This window comes from Dama dama, chromosome X, assembly GCF_033118175.1.
Source record: "Dama dama isolate Ldn47 chromosome X, ASM3311817v1, whole genome shotgun sequence".
Taxonomy (NCBI): Eukaryota; Metazoa; Chordata; class Mammalia; order Artiodactyla; family Cervidae; genus Dama; species Dama dama.
Window position 1 is genome coordinate 97,595,548 of NC_083714.1, and position 19,692 is coordinate 97,615,239.

Genomic DNA, 19,692 nt, shown 5'->3' on the forward strand with positions numbered 1-19,692 from the left:
TTATATATAGTGTGTGTGTATATATATATAGTAAATATATATATATACATATTATATATATATATATATATATATAAGTATCAGTTCAGTTCAGTTCAGTTCAGTCGCACAGTCGTGTCCGACTCTTTGCGACCCCATGAATCGCAGCACACCAGGCCTCCCTGCCCATCACAAACTCCCAGAGTTTACTCAAACTCATGCCCATCAAGTCAGTGATGCCATCCAGCCATCTCATTCTCTGTCATCCCCTTCTCCTCCTGCCCTCAGTCCCTCCCAGCATCAAGGTCTTTTCCAATGAGTCAACTCTTCGCATCAGGTGGCCAAAGTATTGGAACTTCGGCTGCAGCATCAGTCCTTCCAATGAACACCCAGGACTGACCTCCTTTAGGATGGACTGGTTGGATCTCCTTGCAGTCCAAGGGACTTTCAAGAGTCTTCTCCATGCTCGCTTCGGCAGCACATATACTAAAATTGGAACGATACACAGAAGATTAGCATGGCCCCTGCGCAAGGATGACATGCAAATTCGTGAAGCGTTCCATATTTTTTGATAAAATTCAACACCCATTTATGATTAAAACTCTCCATAAAGCAGGAATAGAAGGAACATACCTCAACGTAATAAAAGCTATATATGACAAACCCATAACAAACATTACCCTCAATGGTGAAAAATTGAAAGCATTTCCCCTAAAATCAGGAACAAGACAAGGGTGCCCACTTTCACCACTACTATTCAACATAGTTTTGGAAGTTTTGGCCACAGCAATCAGAGCAGAAAAAGAAGTAAAAGGAATCCAGATAGGAAAAGAAGAAGCGAAACTCTCACTGTTTGCAGATGACATGATCCTCTACATAGAAAACCCTAAAGACTCTACTAGAAAATTACTAGAGCTAACCAACAAATATAGTAAAGTTGCGGGATATAAAATTAACACACAGAAATCCCTTGCATTCCTATATACTAACAATGAGAAAACAGAAAGAGAAATTAAGGAAACAATACCATTCACCATTGCAAAAAGAATAAAATACTTAGGAGTATATCTACCTAAAGAAACAAAGGACCTATACATAGAAAACTATAAAACACTGATGAAAGAAATCAAAGAGGACACAAACAGATGGAGAAACATACCGTGTTCATGGATTGGAAGAATTAATATTGTCAAAATGGCTATTCTACCCAAAGCAGTCTATAGATTCAATGCAATCCCTATCAAGCTACCAACGGTATTTTTCACAGAACTAGACCAAAGAATTTCACAATTTGTATGGAAATACAAAAAACCTCGAATAGCCAAAGTAATCTTGAGAAAGAAGAATGGAGCTGGAGGAATCAACCTGCCTGACTTCAGACTCTACTACAAAGCCACAGTCATCAAGACAGTATGGTACTGGCACAAAGACAGAAATATAGATCAATGGAACAGAATAGAAAGCCCAGAGATAAATCCACGAACCTATGGACACCTTATCTTTGACAAAGGAGGCAAGGATATACAATGGAAAAAAGACAACCTCTTTAACAAGTGGTGCTGGGAAAACTGGTCAAACACTTGTAAAAGAATGAAACTAGAACACTTTCTAACACCATACACAAAGATAAACTCAAAATGGATTAAAGATCTAAATGTAAGACCAGAAACTATAAAACTCCTAGAGGAGAACATAGGCAAAACATTCTCCGACATAAATCACAGCAGGATCCTCTATGACCCACCTCCCAGAGTAATGGAAATAAAAGCAAAAATAAACAAATGGGACCTAATGAAACTTAAAGGCTTTTGCACAACAAAGGAAACTATAAGCAAGGTGAAAAGACAGCCCTCAGATTGGGAGAAAATAATAGCAAACGAAGCAACAAACAAAGGATTAATCTCAAAAATATACAAGCAACTCCTGAAGCTCAATTCCAGAAAAATAAATGACCCAATCAAAAAATGGGCCAAAGAACTAAACAGACATGTCTCCAAAGAAGACATACAGATGGCTAACAAACACATGAAAAGATGCTCAACATCACTCATTATCAGAGAAATGCAAATCAAAATCACAGTGAGATACCATTACATTCCAGTCAGGATGGCTGCTATCCAAAAGTCTACAAGCAATAAATGCTGGAGAGGGTGTGGAGAAAAGGGAACCCTCTTACACTGTTGGTGGGAATGCAAACTAGTACAGCCGCTATGGAGAACAGTGTGGAGATTTCTTAAAAAACTGAAAATAGTACTGCCATATGACCCAGCAATCCCACTTCTGGGCATACACACTGAGGAAACCAGATCTGAAAGAGACACGTGCACCCCAATGTTCATCGCAGCACTGTTTATAATAGCCAGGACATGGAAGCAACCTAGATGCCCATCAGCAGACGAATGGATAAGGAAGCTGTGGTACATATACACCATGGAATATTACTCGGCCATTAAAAAGAATTCATTTGAATCAGTCCTAATGAGATGGATGAAACTGGAGCCCATTATACAGAGTGAAATAAGCCAGAAACATAAAGACCATTACAGTATACTAACACATATATATGGAATTTAGAAAGATGGTAATGATAACCCTATATGCAAAACAGAAAAAGAGACACAGATGTACAGAACAGAATTTTGGACTCTGTGGGAGAAGGCGAGGGTGGGATGTTTCGAGAGAACAGCATTGAAACATGTATATTATCTATGGTGAAACAGATCACCATCCCAGGTTGGATGCATGAGGCAAGTGTTCAGGCCTGGTGCACTGGGAAGACCCAGAGAGATCGGGTAGAGAGGGAGGTAGGAGGGGGGATCAGGATGGGGAATACGTGTAAATCCATGGCTGATTCATGTAAATATATGACAAAAACCACTACAATATTGTAAAGTATTTAGCCTCCAACTAATAAAAATAAATGAAAATAAAAAGAGTCTTCTCCAACACCATAGTTCAAAAGCATCAGTTCTTCAGTGCTCAGCTTTCTTCACAGTCCAACTCTCACATCCATACATGACCACTGGAAAAACCATAGCCTTGACCAGATGGACCTTTGTTGGCAAAGTAATGTATCTGCTTTTTAATATGCTATCTAGTTTGGTCATAACGTTCCTTCCAAGGAGTAAGTGTCTTTTAATTTCATGGCTGCAGTCACCATCTGCAGTGATTTTGGAGCCCCCCAAAATAAAGTCTGACACTGTTTCTACTGTCTCCCCATCTATTTCCCATGAAGTGATGGGACCAGATGCCATGATCTTAGTTTTCTGAATGTTGAGCTTTAAGCCAACTTTTTCACGCTCCTCTTTCACTTTCATCAAGAGGCTCTTTAGTTCCTCTTCACTTTCTGCCATAAGGGTGGTGTCATCTGCATATCTGAGGTTATTGATATTTCTCCTGACAATCTTGATTCCAGTTTCTGCTTTTTCCAGCCCGGCGTTTCTCATGACGTACTCTGCATATAAGTTAAATAAGCAGGGTGAAAATATACAGCCTTGACATATTCCTTTTCCTATTTGGAACCAGTCGTTGTTCCATGTCCAGCTCTAACTGTTGTTTCCTGACCTGCATACAGGTTTCTCAAGAGGCAGGTCAGGTGGTCTGGTGTTCCCATCTCCGTCAGAATTTTCCACAGTTTATTGTGATCCACACAGTCGAAGGCTTTGGCATAGTCAATAAAGCAGAAATAGATGTTTTTCTGGAACTCTCTTGCTTTTTCGATGATCCAGTGGATATTGGCAATTTGATCTCTGGTTCCTCTACCTTTTCTAAATCCAGCTTGAACATCTGCAAGTTCTCGGTTCATGTATTGCTGAAGCCTGGCTTGGAGAATTTTGAGCATTACCTTGCTAGCATGTGAGATGAGTGCAATTGTGCAGTAGTTTGAGCATTCTTTGGGATTGCCTTTCTTAGGGATTGGAATGAAAACTGACTTTTTCCAGTCCCATGGCCACTGCTGAGTTTTCCAAATTTGCTGGCATATTGAGTGCAGCACTTTCACAGCATCATCTTCCAGGTTTTGAAATAGCTCAACTGGAAATCCGTCACATCCACTAGCTTTGTTCGTAGTGATGCTTTCTAAGGCCCACTTGACTTCACATTCCAGGATGTCTGGCTCTAGGTGAGTGATCACACCATCATGATTATCTGGGTCATGAAGATCTTTTTTGTACGGTTCTTCTGTGTATTCTTGCCACCTCTTCTTAATATCTTCTGCTTCTGTTAGGTCCATACCATTTCTGTCCTTCATTAAGCCCATTTTTGCATGAAATGTTCCCTTGGTATCTCTAATTTTCTTGAAGATGTCTCTAGTCTTTCCCATTCTGTTGTTTTCCTCTATTTCTTTGCATTGGTCGCTGAGGAAGGCTTTCTTATCTCTCCTGGCTATTCTTGGAACTCTGCATTCAAATGGGAATATCTTTCCTTTTTTCCTTTGCTTTCCACTTCTCTTCTTTTCACAGCTATTTGTAAGGCCTCCTCAGACAACCATTTTGCCTTTTTGCATTTCTTTTCCATGGGGATGATCTTGATCCCTGTCTCTTGTACAATATCATGAACCTCCGTCCATAGTTCATCAGGCTCTCTGTCTATCAGATCTAGTCCCTTAAATCTATTTCTCACTTCCACTGTGTAGTCATAAGGGATTTGATTTAGGTCATACCTGAATGGTCTAGTGGTTTTCCCTACTTTCTTCATTTTAAGTCTGAATTTGGCAATAAGGAATTCATGATCTGAGCCACAGTCAGTTCCCAGTCTTGTTTTTGCTGACTGTATAGAACTTCTCCATCTTTGGCTGCAAAGAATATAATCAATCTGATTTCGGTGTTGACCATCTGGTGATGTCCATGTGTAGAGTCTTCTCTTGTATTGTTGGAAGAGGGTGTTTGCTATGACCAGTGCATTCTCTTGGCAAAACCTTATTAGCCTTTGCCCTGCTTCATTCCGTACTCCAAGGCCAAATTTGCCTGTTACTCCAGGTGTTTCTTGACTTGCTACTTTTGCATTCCAGTCCCCTATAATTATATATAAAGGAAATAACAAGAATGATACTAGAGATAAGAAGAAGGAGCAAGGATTGTTTTGTTGTTATAAGACAAACTACCTTTGAAGAGGTACAATGTTATTTGAAAATACCCTTGGATTAGTTACAAATATATATTGAAAATTCTAAAGTGTTAATCACTCAGTTGTGTCCAGCTCTTTGCAATCCCATGAACTGTAGCCCACCAAGCTCCTCTGTCCATGGAATTCTTCAGGCAAGCATACTGGAGTGGTTAGCCATTCCCTTTTCCAGGGGATCTTCCCAACCCAGGAATCACTTGCAATACAGGCACATTCTTTACCATTTGAGCCACTAGGAAGCCCTGTAAATTCTAGGACAACCACTGAAAACGTATAACTGATATTCTAAGAAAGGAGAGAAAACAGAATCATAAAATTGTTCAATTAAAACAACAAAAGGCAAAAAAGAGTGAAAGACAATATGAACAAAGAACATATTGATTCTATATCTTGGCTGTTGTAAATAATGCTGCAAAGAACATTGAAGAGCATTTGACTTTAGGAATTAGTGGTTTTGTTTTTGTTTTTTTTAAATACCCAGAAGTAGAATTGCTAGATCACACGGTAATTCTATTTTTAACTTTCAGAGGACACTCCAAACTATTTTCCATGTAGCTGTGCTAATTTACAATCCCAACAGTGCATGAGGGTTCCCTTTTCTCCATATACAAATCCTTGTATTTGTGGTCTTTTCGATGATAGCAATTCTGACAGATTTGAGGTGATATCTCACTGTGGTTTTAATTTGTATTTCCATGTTGATTATTAATGTTGAGCATTTTTCCTGTGTCTGTTGTACATCTGTATGTCTTGTTTTCAATAATGTCTATTCAGTTTCTGTATTTTTTACTAGTTTTTTTTATGTTGAGTTGTGTGAATTCTTTGTATATTTTGTATATTAACCCCAAATCAGATATGCCTTTTGCAAATACTTTCTCCCATTAAGTAGGTTGCATTTTCATTTTGTTGACAGTTTCCTTCACAGTGTGAAAAGTTTTTAGTTTGATCAGGTCCCATTTTTAAAATATTTGCTCTTGTTTCCCTTTTCTGAGGAGACATAGGCAAAAAAATATTGCTACGACAGATGCCAAAGAGCATACTGTCTATGTTTCCTTCTAGGAGTTTTATAGTTTCAGGTCTTACAGGTTTTACATTTAAGTCTTTAATCCATTTTGAGTTCATTTTAATGTATGGTGTTAAGAAACAAACTGATTATTTTATGGGCTTCTCTGGTGGCTCAGCTGGTAAAGAATCCACCTGCAATGTGGGAGACCTTCCCTGGGTTGGGAAGATCCTCTGGAAAAGGAAATGGCTACCCACTCTAGTATTCTGGCCTGGAAAATTACATGGACTGTATAGTCCAAGGGGTCACAAAAAGTTGGATATGATATATGTAGCTGTCCAGTTTTTCCAGCACCACTTGTGTTTTCTCTATTATTTATTCCTGCTTTATCTGTCATAGATTAATTGACATAGGTGTGTGGGGTTATTTCTGGGCTTTCTATTTGGTTCTATTTATCTATGTACCTGTTTTCATGCCAATACTGTACAGTTTTGATTACTGTAACTTTGTAGTATATTTTGAAATCATGAAGTGTGAGACCTTCAGCTTTGTTCTTCTTTCTCAAGAATTTTTGGTTATCAAGGGTCTTTTGTGTTTCCAAACAAATGCTGTATTATTTGTGGCCATTCTGTGAAAATGAAATGCCTTTGGGATTTTGATATAGATTACATTGAATCTATAGATTGCCTTGTGTAGTGTGGTCATTTTAACAACATTAATACTTTCAATCCATGAGCACAGTGTATCTATCCATTTGTTTGTATGACCTTCAACTTCTTTCACCAGTGTCTTATAGGATTCTGGGTACAAATCCTCTTTGCATAGATTTATTCCTAGGTATATTATTCTTTTGGTGCAACTACAAATGAGATCATTTTCTTAATTTCTCTTTCTAATAATTTACTGTTAGTCTAGAGAAACACAAAAAATTTCTCGATTTTAAATTGTGTCCTACAGTATTACTGAATTTATTTATTAGTTCTACTAATGTTTTGGTGGCATCTTTAGGATTTTATATAGTAAGTTTAGTATCATGTCATCTGTAAACAGTGACAGTTTTGCTTTTTCCATTAATATTTAGATTCCTTTTATTTATTTTTTCCTATCTGATTGCTGTTGTTGAGGACTTCAAATATTATGTTGAGAAAAAGTAGCTAGAGTGGGCAACCTTGTTTTGTTCCCAATCGTAGAGAAAATGCTGTCAGCTTTTCACCACTGGGTATGATGTTGTCTGTTAGTTTGTCATATGTGGCATTAATTATGTTGAGGTATGCTTCCCCTGTGGCTCAGCTGGTAAAGAATCCTCCTGCAATGCAGGAGACCTGGATTCAATCCCTGGGTTGGGAAGATCCCCTGGAGAAGGGAACAGCTACCCACTCCAGTATTCTGGCCTGGAAAATTCCTTGGACTGTATAGTCCATGGGATCGCAAAAAATCGGACACAATTGAGTGACTTTCATTTTCACTTTCATGTTACCTCTATAACCACTTTGTTGATAGTTATTATCGTAAATGGATGCTGAATTTTGTCAAAAGTTCATCTATTGAGATTATTATATAATTTTTCTTCTATTTGTAAATGTTGTGTATCACACTGATTGTTTTGCCAATTTTGAACCAGATTTGAAACATTGGGATAAATCCCACTTCATCATAGTGTATGATCCTTTTCATGTACTGTTAATTTGGATTGCTGATATTGTAAGTTCCCTACATGTGGAAGAGTTTCATTCTGAGAGTGCAATTTGTTTGAAAGTGCAGCAAAGTTAGCCTAGATACTCAATTAACACAATCAGCTATATAGTATTGGACTGTAACAGGTTTATAATACTTTTAACACAAATGATACATTAAAAAAAAATAAAGAAAACACTTTTAATCTTACAGTATAGTACCTTGAAAAGTACCGGAGTACAGTACAACAGCTGGCATACAGGGGCCAGCATCAAGTGAACAAACAAGAAGAGTTACTGACTGGAGGAGGGAGAGGAGGTAGGAGATGTTAGAGCTTAAGGATTGTCAGCAATAAGAGACAGAGGGCAAGCTGTAATTTCACTCATAACTGATGTTGATGGCACAGGTTCTGGTTCCCTGCTGGCTTCAATTCTATCTACCTTCTTGAAAAAATGATCTGTGATATCTGGGTAATAGCCCTTTTCTTCTCATCATAGATGATATGGTATCACTGGATTGCATTCTGAACAGCTGTCCTGGGCCTCAAAAACTAACAATGCCTCCCCAAACAAAAAAATCCCCTGCTAATTCCTGAATTGTGACTCTCTTTGTTTCCTCAGTTACTACTTCTTCCTGCTTTTCTTTGACCTTTCTCTGGGCCTTCAGTTACATCACATCTTCATTAGCAAGCTCCTCATGTTGCACAGCAAAGAGTTCAATGTTGTAAGGAATGAGTAACATCTACCATCTTTTCACTGCACTCCACTCTCTCAATTATTTTCACTTTTGTTTCTATCACTATCACTTGATGCTTCTTAGCAGTACTATTACTACAACACCACTGCTTTTACGCTTGATTCTGGATATCCTGGGTCTGAAATAAAGATAGTATACTACTGTATTCCACACAATACTTTACACATTGTGCATAAAGGCACAACCACTTGAGGAGGATGCATGCACATGACAATGTATGCCAGACATGTGAACTAACTTACACGACTGGATATGTGAAAGCACATTCACAACTTTGAAAGTTCATAATTTGAAGGTTCATATGTAGGGGACTTTTTTTCTGACTTGTTTTTTTCTGAGGATTTTTGGATCTATATTCATCAGAGAAAAGTTACAACCAATATTGACCTGTAATTTTCTTTCCTTATGGTATCTTTACCTGGTTTTGACATCAGTGTGACATTGCCCGGGTAGAATGAGGTCAGAAGTATTCCTTCCTCTTAAATTTTTTGGAATAATTTCAGGAGGATTTATGTTAACTCTTCTTTAAATGTTTGGTAGAATTTAATCATGAAATGGTCTGGTTCAGGACTTTTATTTATTGGGAATATTGTTTTATTCCAGATTCAATTTCATTACACATAATTGTTAATATTTTCTATTTTTTTTTTCCTCACTTAGTCTGGGGGAGGTTATCAGTTCAGTCAGTTCAGTTGCTCAGTCATGTCCGACTCTTTGTGACCCCATGAACCGCAGCACACCAGGCCTCCCTATCCATCACCAACACCCGGAGTCCACCCAAACCCATGTCCATCGAGTCGGTGATGACATCCAACCATCTCATCCTCTGTTGTCCCCTTCTCCTCCTGCCCTCAATCTTTCCCAGCATCAGGGTCTTTTCTAATGAGTCAGCTCTTCGCATCAGGTGGCCAAAGTATTGGGGTTTCAGCTTCAACATCAGTCCTTCCAATGAACACCCACGACTGATCTCCTTTAGGATGGACTGGTTGGATCTCCTTGCAGTCCAAGGGACTCTCAAGAGTCTTCTCCAACACCACAGTTCAAAAGCATCAATTCTTCTGTGCTCAGCTTTCTTTATAGTCCAACTCTCACATCCATACATGACCACTGAAAAAACCATAGCCTTGGCTAGACGGACCTTTGTTGGCAAAGTAATGTCACTGCTTCTTAATATGCTATCTAGGTTGGTCATAACTTTCCTTCCAAGGAGTAAGTGTCTTTTAATTTCATGGCTTCAATCACCATCCACAGTGATTTTGGACCCCAGAAAAATAAAGTCAGCCCTGTTTCCCCATCTATTTGCCATGAAGTGATGGGACCAGATGCCATGACCTTAGTTTTCTGAATGTTGAAATTTAAGCCAACTTTTTCACTCTCCTCTTTCATTTTCAAGAGGCTCTTTAGTTTTTATTCACTTTCTGCCATAAGAGGAGGTTATACATTTGTAGAAAGTGTCCCCTTTTTTTGATTGTCCATTTTATTGGCATATAATTGTTCTTAAGAATCTCTTACAATTCTTTGCATTTCTGTGATACCAGTTGTAACTTCTCTCTCTGATTTTATTTATTTGTGTCTTCTCTCTTTTTCCTTGATGAGTCTGGCTAAAGGTTTATCAATTTTCTCTATCTTTACAGAGAACCAGATTTCAGTTTCATTGATCTTTTCTACATTTTTTAAGTTCTATTTATTTCTGCTCTGATCTTTATTATTTTTTTCCTACTAAGTTTTGGTTTTGTTTGTTGCTCTTCTTATTGTTCCTTAAGGTGTAAGGTTAGATGGTTTATTTTAGATTTCTCTTATTTCCCGAGGGAGGCTTGTGTCACTGCAATTTCCTTTTAAAGATTCTTTCCTTGCATTCCATAGGTTTTTGGATTATTGTGTTTCTCTTTTAATTTGTTGCCAGATATTTTTTATTTCCTCTTTGACTTCCTCAGTATGTTTAGTAGCATATTGTTTAGGCTTCACATGTCTTCAGTCAGTTCAGTCACTCAGTCGTGTCCAAATCTTTGCCACCCCTTGGATTACAGGCTTCTCTGTCTGTCACCAACTCCCAGAGCTTGTTCAAACTCATGTTCATTGAATTGGTGATGCCATCCAACCATCTCATCCTCTGTCATCCCCTTCTCCTCCTGCCTTCAATCTTTCCCAACATCAGGGTCTTTACCAATGAGTTAGTTCTTCACATCAGGTGGCCAAAGTGTAGGAGCTTCAGCTTCAGCATTATTCCTTCCAATGAATATGCAGGGTTGATATCCTTTAGGATGGACTGATTTGATCTCCTTGCAGTCCAAGTGACTGTCAAGAGTCTTCCCTAATGCCACAGTTCAAAAACATCAATTTTTTGGTGCTCAGCCTTATTTATGGCCCAACTCTCACATCCATACATGACTACTGGAAAAACCATAGCTGTGACTATATGGACCTTTGTCAGCAAAGTAATGTCTGTGTTTTTTAATATGCTGTCTAGGTTGGTCATAGCGTTTCTTCCAAGGATCAAAAGTCTTTTAAATTCAGGGCTGCAGTCACCATCTGCAGTATTTTGGAGCCCAAGAAAATAAAGTCTGTCACATTTCCATTGTTTCCCCATCTATTTGCCATGAAGTGATGGGACTGGATGCCATGATCTTCATTTTTTGAATTTTGAGTTCTAAGCCAGTTTTTTCACTCTCCTCTTTCACTTTCTTCAGGAGGCTCTTTAGTTCTTCTTTACTTTCTGCCATAAGGCTGATGTCATCTGCATATCTGAGGTTATTGATATTTCTCCTGGCAATCTTGATTCCAGCTTGTGCTTCATCCATTTTGACATTTCACATAATATACTCTGCATATAAGTTAAACAAGCAGGGTGACAATATATAGCTTTGACGTACTCCTTTCCCAATTTGGAACCAGTCTGTTGTTCCATGTCCGGTTCTAACTGTTTCTTCTTCATTTGCATACAAATTTCTCAGGAGGCAGGTAAGGTGGTCTGGTATTCCCATCTCTTTAGGAATGTTCCACAGTTTGTTGTGATCCACAGAGCCAAAGGCTTTAGTATAGTCAATGAAGCAGAAATAGATGTTTTTTCTTAAATTTTCTTGCTTTTTCTATGATACAACGAATGTTGGAAATTTGATCTCTGGTTCCTCTGCTTTTTCTAAGTCCAACTTGAAATCTGGAAGTTCTCCATTCACATATTATTGAAGCCTGGCTTGAAGAATTTTGAGCATTACTTTGCTAGTGTGTGAGATGAGTACAACTGTGCAGTAGTTTTAACATTCTTTGAGATTGCCTTTCTCTGGAATTGGAATGAAAACTGACCTTTTCCAGTCCTGTGGCCACTGCTGAGTTTTCCAAACTTGCTGGTATATTGAGTGCAGCACTTTCACAGCATCATCTTTTAGGATTTGAAATAGCTCAACTGGAATTCCATCACCTCCACTAGCTTTGTTCATACTGATGCTTCCTAAGGCCAACTTGACTTCACACTCCAGGATGTCTGGCTCTAGGTGAGTGATAACACCATTGTGGTTATCTGAGTCATTAAGATCTTTTTCAAAATAGTTCTTCTGTATATTCTTGCCACCTCTTCTTGATATCTTCTGCTTCTCTTAGGTCCATACCATTTCTTTCCTTTATTGTGCCATCTTTGCTTGAAATGTTCCCTTGGTATCTCTAATTTTCTTGAAGAGATCTCTAGTCTTTCCCATTTGATAGTTTTCCTCTATTTGTTTGCTTTGATCATTTGGGGAAGCTTTCTTATCTCTCCTTGCTATTCTTTGGAACTCTACATTCATTTGGATATATCTTTCCTTTTCTTCTTTGCCTTTTACTTCTCTCTCTTTTCTCAGCTATTTGTAAGGCCTCCTCAAACAACCATTTTGCCTTTTTTGCATTTCTTCTTCTTGGGGAAGGTTTTGATCACCACCTCCTGTACAATGTTATGAATATCTGTCCATAGTTCTTCAGGCCCTCTATCTATCAGATCTAATCCCTTGAATAGATTTGTCACTTCCAATGTATAACCATAAGGGATTTGTTTTAGGTCATACTTAAATGGTCTAGTGGCTTTCCCTACTTTCTCTAAGTCTGAATTTGCAATAAGGAGTTCATGATCTGAGCCACAGTCAGCTCCCAGTCTTGTTTTTGCTGAATATATAGAGCTTCTCCATCTTCAGCTACAAAGAATATAATCAATCTGATTTTGGTATTGACCAGCTGGTGATGTCCATGTGTAGAGTCGTCTCTTGTATTGTTGGAAGACAGTGCTTGGTATGACCAGTGTGTTCTCTTGGCAAAAGTCTTTTAGCATTTGCCCTGCTTATTTTGTACTCCAAGGCCAAATTTGCCTGTTACTCCAGGTATCTCTTGACTTCCTACATTCCAGTCCCCTATGATGAAAAGGACATCTTTTTTTTTAGTGTTAGTTCTAGAAGGTCTTTAAGTCACATGTCTTAGTCATATGCAATTTTTTTTCTTGCGCTTGATTTCCACTTGCATACTGTTGTTGTTAGAAAAATTCTTGAATGATTTCAATTTTATTAGATTTGAGGCTTGTTTTGAGCATAGCATGTGATCTATCCTAGACAGTGTTCCTTGTGTACTTGAAAAGAATGTACATTCTTCTGCTTGGGGATGAAATGTCCTATATGTATATTAAATGCATCAGTCTAACATCATTTAAGGCATTTCCTTATTGATCTTCTATCTGGATGATCTATTCAGGATGTAAATGAGATGCTAATGCCTCTTACTAATATTGTGTTAGTGTCAACTTCTCCCATTAAGTTTGTTAATATTTGGCCTATATATTTAGTTTTTCCTATTTTGGTTGCAGAGTGAAGTCGCTCAGTCATGTCCAACTCTTGCGACCCCATGGACTGTAGCCTACCAGGCTTCTCTGTCCATGGGATTTTCCAGGCAAGAATACTGGAGTGGGTAGCCGTTTCCTTCTCCAGGAGATCTTCCTGACCCAGGGATTGAACCTGGGTCTCCCACGTTGTAGGCAGACGCTTTGCCGTCTGAGCCACCAAGGAAGTCCCTGTTTTGGTTGCATACATGTTTATAAATGTTATATCTTCTTGTTGGATTGATCTCTTTATCATTATTTAATGTCCTTCTTTGTCTCTTGTTACAATTTTTGTTGTATATCTATTTTATCTGATATAAGTATTGCTACTTCAGCTTTCATTTTGTTTCCATTTGCATGAAATACCTTTTTCTATCTCCTCACTTTCAGTGTATGTACATACTTAGATCTGAAATGAGTCTCTTGTAGGCAGCATTTATATGTATTGTTTTTAATTCATTCAGCCATTACCTGTCTTCAATTGAAGCATGTTATCCATTTACATTTAAATTAATTCTTGATAGGTATATAAATGCTGTCATTTTGTTAACTATTTTCTGGTTTTTTGGTAGTGTTTTTGTTATTCTCTTCTCTATGACTTGATAACGAACTTTGGTATATGTTTGGATTCCTTTCTCCTCTTTGTGCATAGGTTTTTGGTTTGCAGGAACCATGAGGTTTGTACATGTTGTCGCTGTTCTGTTAATCATGTCCAAATCTTTGCGACCCCATGGACTGCAGTGTGCCAGGATTCCCAGTCTTTCACTATCTCCCAGAGTTTGTTCAAACTCATGTCCATTGAGTTGATGATGCCATCCAACCATCTCATCTTCTGTCGTCCCCTTCTCCTCCTGCCTTCAAATCTTTCCCAGCATCAGGGTCTTTTCCAATGAGTCAGCTCTTCACATCGGGTGGCCAAAGTATTGAAGCTTCAGCTTCAGCATCAGTCCTTCCAATGAATATTCAGGGTTGATTTCCTTTAGGATTCACTGGTTTGGTCTCCTTGAAGTTCATGTAAAGTTTATGTACTGTTGAAGCCTAGCTTGAAGGATTTTTGAGAATTACCTTGTTAGTATGTGAAATAAGCACAATTTACAGTAGTTTGAACATTACTTTACATTGCCTTTTTTTGGGATTGGAATGAAAACTGACCTTTTCCAGTCCTGTGGTCACTGCTGAGGTTTCCAAATTTGCTAACATATTGAGTGTGGTACTGTAACAGCATCATCTTTTAAGATTTGAAATAGCTCAGCTGGAATTCCATCACCTCCACTAAATCAACTAACAGGAAGGGATCACAGCCTCATGCATCAACAGAAAATTGGATTAAAGATTTATTGAGCATGTCTCTGCCTACCAGAGTAAGACCCAGGTTTCCCCATGCCAGTCCCTCCCATTAGGAAGCTTGCACAAGCCTCTTATCCTCATCTATCAGAGGAGGGATGGAAGAAGCAAGAGCTATAATCCCACAGCCTCCAAATGAAAACCACAATCACAGAAAACTAACCAAATTGATCACATGGATCACAGCCTTGTGTGGCTTAATGTCGCTATGAGCCATGCCATGCAGAGCCACCAAATACAGATGGGTCATGGTGGAGAGTTCTATTGTCCACTGGAGAAGGGAATGGCAAAACACTTCACTATTCTTGCTTCAAGAATGCCATGAACAGTATGATTCTTTCTGTTGTATTTTTAATTTCAGTTATTGTATTCTTGAGTTCTGTTTGGTTCTTCTTTATATTTTTTAGTCTCTGTTAAATTTCTATGTTCATTCATTCTTCTGAATTCATTGATCACCTTTACAATTGTTAACTTGAACTCTTTATTGTGTTGATTGCTTATCTCCACTTGGCTTTGTTCTTCTGGGATTTCGTCTTATTCCTTTGTTTTGAACCTGTTTTTCTGTCATCTCATTTTGCCTAAGTTCTTGTGTTTATTTCTATGTGTTATGCAGGTTTGGTTACATTTACTGATCTTAGAGAAATGGACTTATGTAGGATATGTTCTACTGCACTCAGCAGCATACTCCCTCTTGTCACCAGAGCTGTATGCTCTAAGGGTGCCACCTATGTGGGCCCTTAAGTGTTAGTGTACTGTGGGTACACAGATGGGTGTGGCTGGTCCCTGGACCAGTTGGCTTTCAGGCCTGCCTCATGCTGGACTGCCTGCTTGCTGGTGGGCAGGGCCAAGTCCTGGTGTATCTGATTGTGCAGACAAGTAGAACTGGAGCTAGATGGTTCCCAGGCCAAGGGGGCCCAGGGCTGGTACCAGCCCCCAGTACTAATAGGCTAGAAGAAGGACTCCAGAGCTATCATTGTCAGCACCAGTGTCTTTGTGGTAGAATGAGCTCCCCAAAATGGCTTCCACAGTGTCTGTGTCTCCAAGGTAAGTCCCAGTAGCCTCCTTCCCTTCAGGAGACACCAAGATTAGCAAGTGAATATAACTCAGGTTCCTTTCAAATTATTGCTGCTGTCCTGGGACTTGGAATGTGTAAGAGTTTGCATGTGCCATTAATGAGCAGAGTATCAGTTTCCTACAGCCCTTCAGCTCTCCTGTACAGAAACCTATTTGCTTTCAAAGCCAGACATTCTGAGGACTGTCTTCCTAGTATAGGATCCTGAGTCTGGGGAGCATGATGTGGGGTTTGGACCACTTGTTCCTTGGATAGAATTTCTGCAATTGTAATTATCCTCCCTTTTTTGTGGGTCATCAACCCAGGGGTGTGGGTCTTGACTATACTCCATCTATACCCCTTCCTCCTGTCTTGTTATGGATTAAAGCTTTACCAAGCAAGGCCAGACCACCAGAGCAAGACCCAGTTTTTCCCACTGCCAGTCCCACCTATCAAAAGGCTTATAAAAGCCTCTTAGCCTCATCCATCAGAGGGCAAACAGAAGAAGCAAGAAGAAGCACAGTCTCACAGTGGCTAAAATTAAAACCATATTATAGAAAGTTAATCATGATGAAAAAGCAGAAAGTTATGTCCCAGATGAATGGACAAGATAAAATCCCAGAAAAACAAGTAAATGAAGTAGAGATAGGCAACCTTCCAGAAAAATTCAGAATAATGATAGTGAAGATGATCCTGTATCTCAGGAAAAGAATGGAGGTAAAGATTGAGAAGATACAATAAATGTTTACCAAAGGCCTAGGAGAACTAAAGAAAAAACAAACAGAGATACACTAGATAGAAACTAGATACAAGCAGATATACTAGAAGGAATCAATAGCAGAATAACTGAGGCAGAAGAATGGATAAATGACCTGGAGGACAGAATGGTGGAAATCACTGCCACAGAACAGAATATAGAAAAAAAAGAATGGAAAGAAACAAAGCCAGCCTAAGAGACCCCTGGGACAACATTAAACACATCAACATTTCACATTATAGAGGTCTCAGAAGGAGAAGAGAGAGAGAAAGGATCTGAGGAAATATTTGTGGAGATAATAGCTGAAAACTTCCCTAATATGGGAAAGGAAATAGTCAGCCAAGTCCAGGAAGCACAGAGAGTCCCAGGAAGAATAAACCAAGGAGGAATACTGAGAAACATGGTAATCAAACAGACAAAAATTAAAGACAGATAAAGTATTAAAATAAACAAGGGAAAAACAACAAATAACATACTAGGGAACTCCCATCAGGTTATCAGCTGATTTCTCAACAGAAACTCTACAAGCCAGAAGAGAATGGCTTTAAATGGTATGTTTAAAGTGATGAAAGAGAAGAACCTACAACCAAGAATACTCTACCCAGCAAGATTCTCTTTCAGATTTGATAGAGAAATCAGAAGCTTTCCAGACAAGCAAAAGTTAAGAGAATTCAGCACCACCAAACCAGCTTTACAACAAATGCTAAAGGAACTTCTCTAGGCAGGAAACATAAGAGAAGGGACAGACCTACAGAAAATAAACCCAAAACAATTAACAAAATGGTAAAAGGATCATACATATAGATGCTACCTTAAATGTAAATGGACTAAATACACCAACCAAAAGATATAGACTGACCAGGTGGATGAAAACATGTGCATGTATGCGCTTTCACTTACCACATCACTCTGCTTGACTCCCCAAATTGTATGTAATTATTTTATATTGTTAAGTTAACCATGTTCCCATTATGGCTTGCAATTGTAATTATCTTTTATTTTTTGTCTGGCTACTGATTGTGAAAACTGATCTTTTGTTCTTGTGATTATATAACTATTACTCACTTAATACCATTGTATCATGATTGATCAACAGAAAAATAATAGAACTGTATATTGCCAAAACTAGAAAAACCTGCAATAACTTTTTAAAATCCAGATGTGTATCAGAATTATCTTGAAATTTTTAAAAAATACAAATCCTTGGGTGTTGCTTTTTTTCTCCAAAGCTCCAAATGTTTCTAATGAGCAGTCATGTTTAAAAACAACTAGGCTATTATAAACTGTGCTGCGATGAACATTGGGGTGCACGTGTCTCTTTCAGATCTGGTTTCCTCAGTGTGTGTGCCCAGCAGTGGGATTGCTGGGTCATATGGCAGTTCTATTTCCAGTTTTTTAAGAAATCTCCACACTGTTCTCCATAGGGGCTGTACTAGTTTGCATTCCCACCAACAGTGTAAGAGTAAAGGAATTAGCCTCCAACTAATAAAAATAAATGGAAAAAAAAAACCAACTAAGCTATATGATGATCTTTTACTTTTGCCTAGTTTGTTTCACTTTTTCTAGTTCATATTCAGTGCTCCCATTTCATTTAGTTTATGTTCTCTAATTTCTCTGTCTCCTTTTTTTTGATGTTCTTTCTCAAGCTTTTATCAAGTGTAGTGGGAAAGCTTTTGTATACATATATATAAATATGTATAATATATACTTTAGAAAACATGAATTTTTGTCTATCTAAAAAATTATGATATTTTGATTTCACTTAACTTAGTATAAATAGAATGCTAGGTTTTTAATTGAAAAATAGATATACAACAAGCAACAAAGGTGGACTGTATAGCATAGGGAACTATAGTCAATATCTTATAATAATCTATGATGGAAAATAATTTCAAACATAATCTATGTGTATTTGTAAAATTAAATCCCCTCACTGTGCACCTTAAACATTGTAAGTCAACTATTCTTTAATACAATATATATTTTTGAAAAACTAGAAAAAGTAAATGGATGGAAAAAAATTATACCGTGCTAACACTAACTAGCACTTCTGCACAGCAGAAGAAATGATCGACAAAATGAAACGACAACCTATGGAATGGGAAAAATTATTTGTAAGCCATATATTTGATAAGGGATTGATATCCAAACTATATAAAGAATTCAAACAACTCAGCAGCAAAAAACCTAACAATCCAATTAAAAATGGGCAAAGGACATGAAAAGACATTTTTCCAAGGAGACATGCAAATGGCCAACAAGTACATGAACAGATACTCAATATCATTAATCTCCGGGAAGTGCAAATCAAAAGTACAATGAGATATCACTTCATGCCTGTTAGAATGTCTTGCATAAAAAAACATAGTTATTAAACCTGGTGAGGATGTGGAGAAAAGGAAACCCTGGAGCACCCTTGATGTGATTGTAAAGTGTTACAGACATTTTGGGGAAAAAAATAGAGAGCTTTCTCAAAGAATTAAAAATAGAACACCACATGACCCAATAATTCCACTTCTTCATATATATCCAAAGAAAATGAAAACACCGTATCAAAGAGATATATGCATGCTTATGTTCACAGCAGCATTATTTATAATAGCCAAAACATGGAAACAGACTTAGTGTCCATCGACAGATAAATGGATAAAGAAGTTGCTATACACACACACACACACACACACACACGATGGATTATTCATCCACAGAAAGAAGGAAATCTTGCCATATGTGACAACATGGATAGACTTTGAGAGCATTATGCTAAATCAGACAGAGAAGGACAGATACTATATAATCTTACTTAGATGTGGAATCAAAAGAAAAAACACTCATAGAAAAAGAGGTCAGATTTGTAGTTACCATAGGCAGGGGGCAGAAGAGATGGAATTGGAGGAAGATGGTCAAGGGTACAAACTTCCAGTTATAAGAGAAATAAGTACTAGGGATGTAATTTGCAATATGGTGTACAGTGTATAACACTGCTGTATGGTATGTATAAAAGTTGTCAAGAGTGTAAATCCTAAAAGTTGCCATCCTAAGAAATATTTTTTTTCATTTTGTTCTTTTTATGTATCTATATGAGATGATGTATGTTAACTAAACTTACTGTGCCAATTATTTCACATTATTCCTTATCCATGGTGTATACTGTTCCAATATCCCCAATGGATGTTTGA

The 19,692-nt window shown here is 37.9% G+C and overlaps 1 non-coding gene across 1 annotated transcript; it reads left to right on the forward strand.

Annotated features, from left to right (window-relative positions):
* The first annotated feature begins 441 nt into the window (after positions 1-441).
* On the forward strand, positions 442-548 carry LOC133053218 (U6 spliceosomal RNA). Its single transcript, XR_009692152.1, has one exon. It is a non-coding gene; the product is annotated as a U6 spliceosomal RNA (small nuclear RNA).
* The last annotated feature ends 19,144 nt before the right edge of the window (positions 549-19,692 follow it).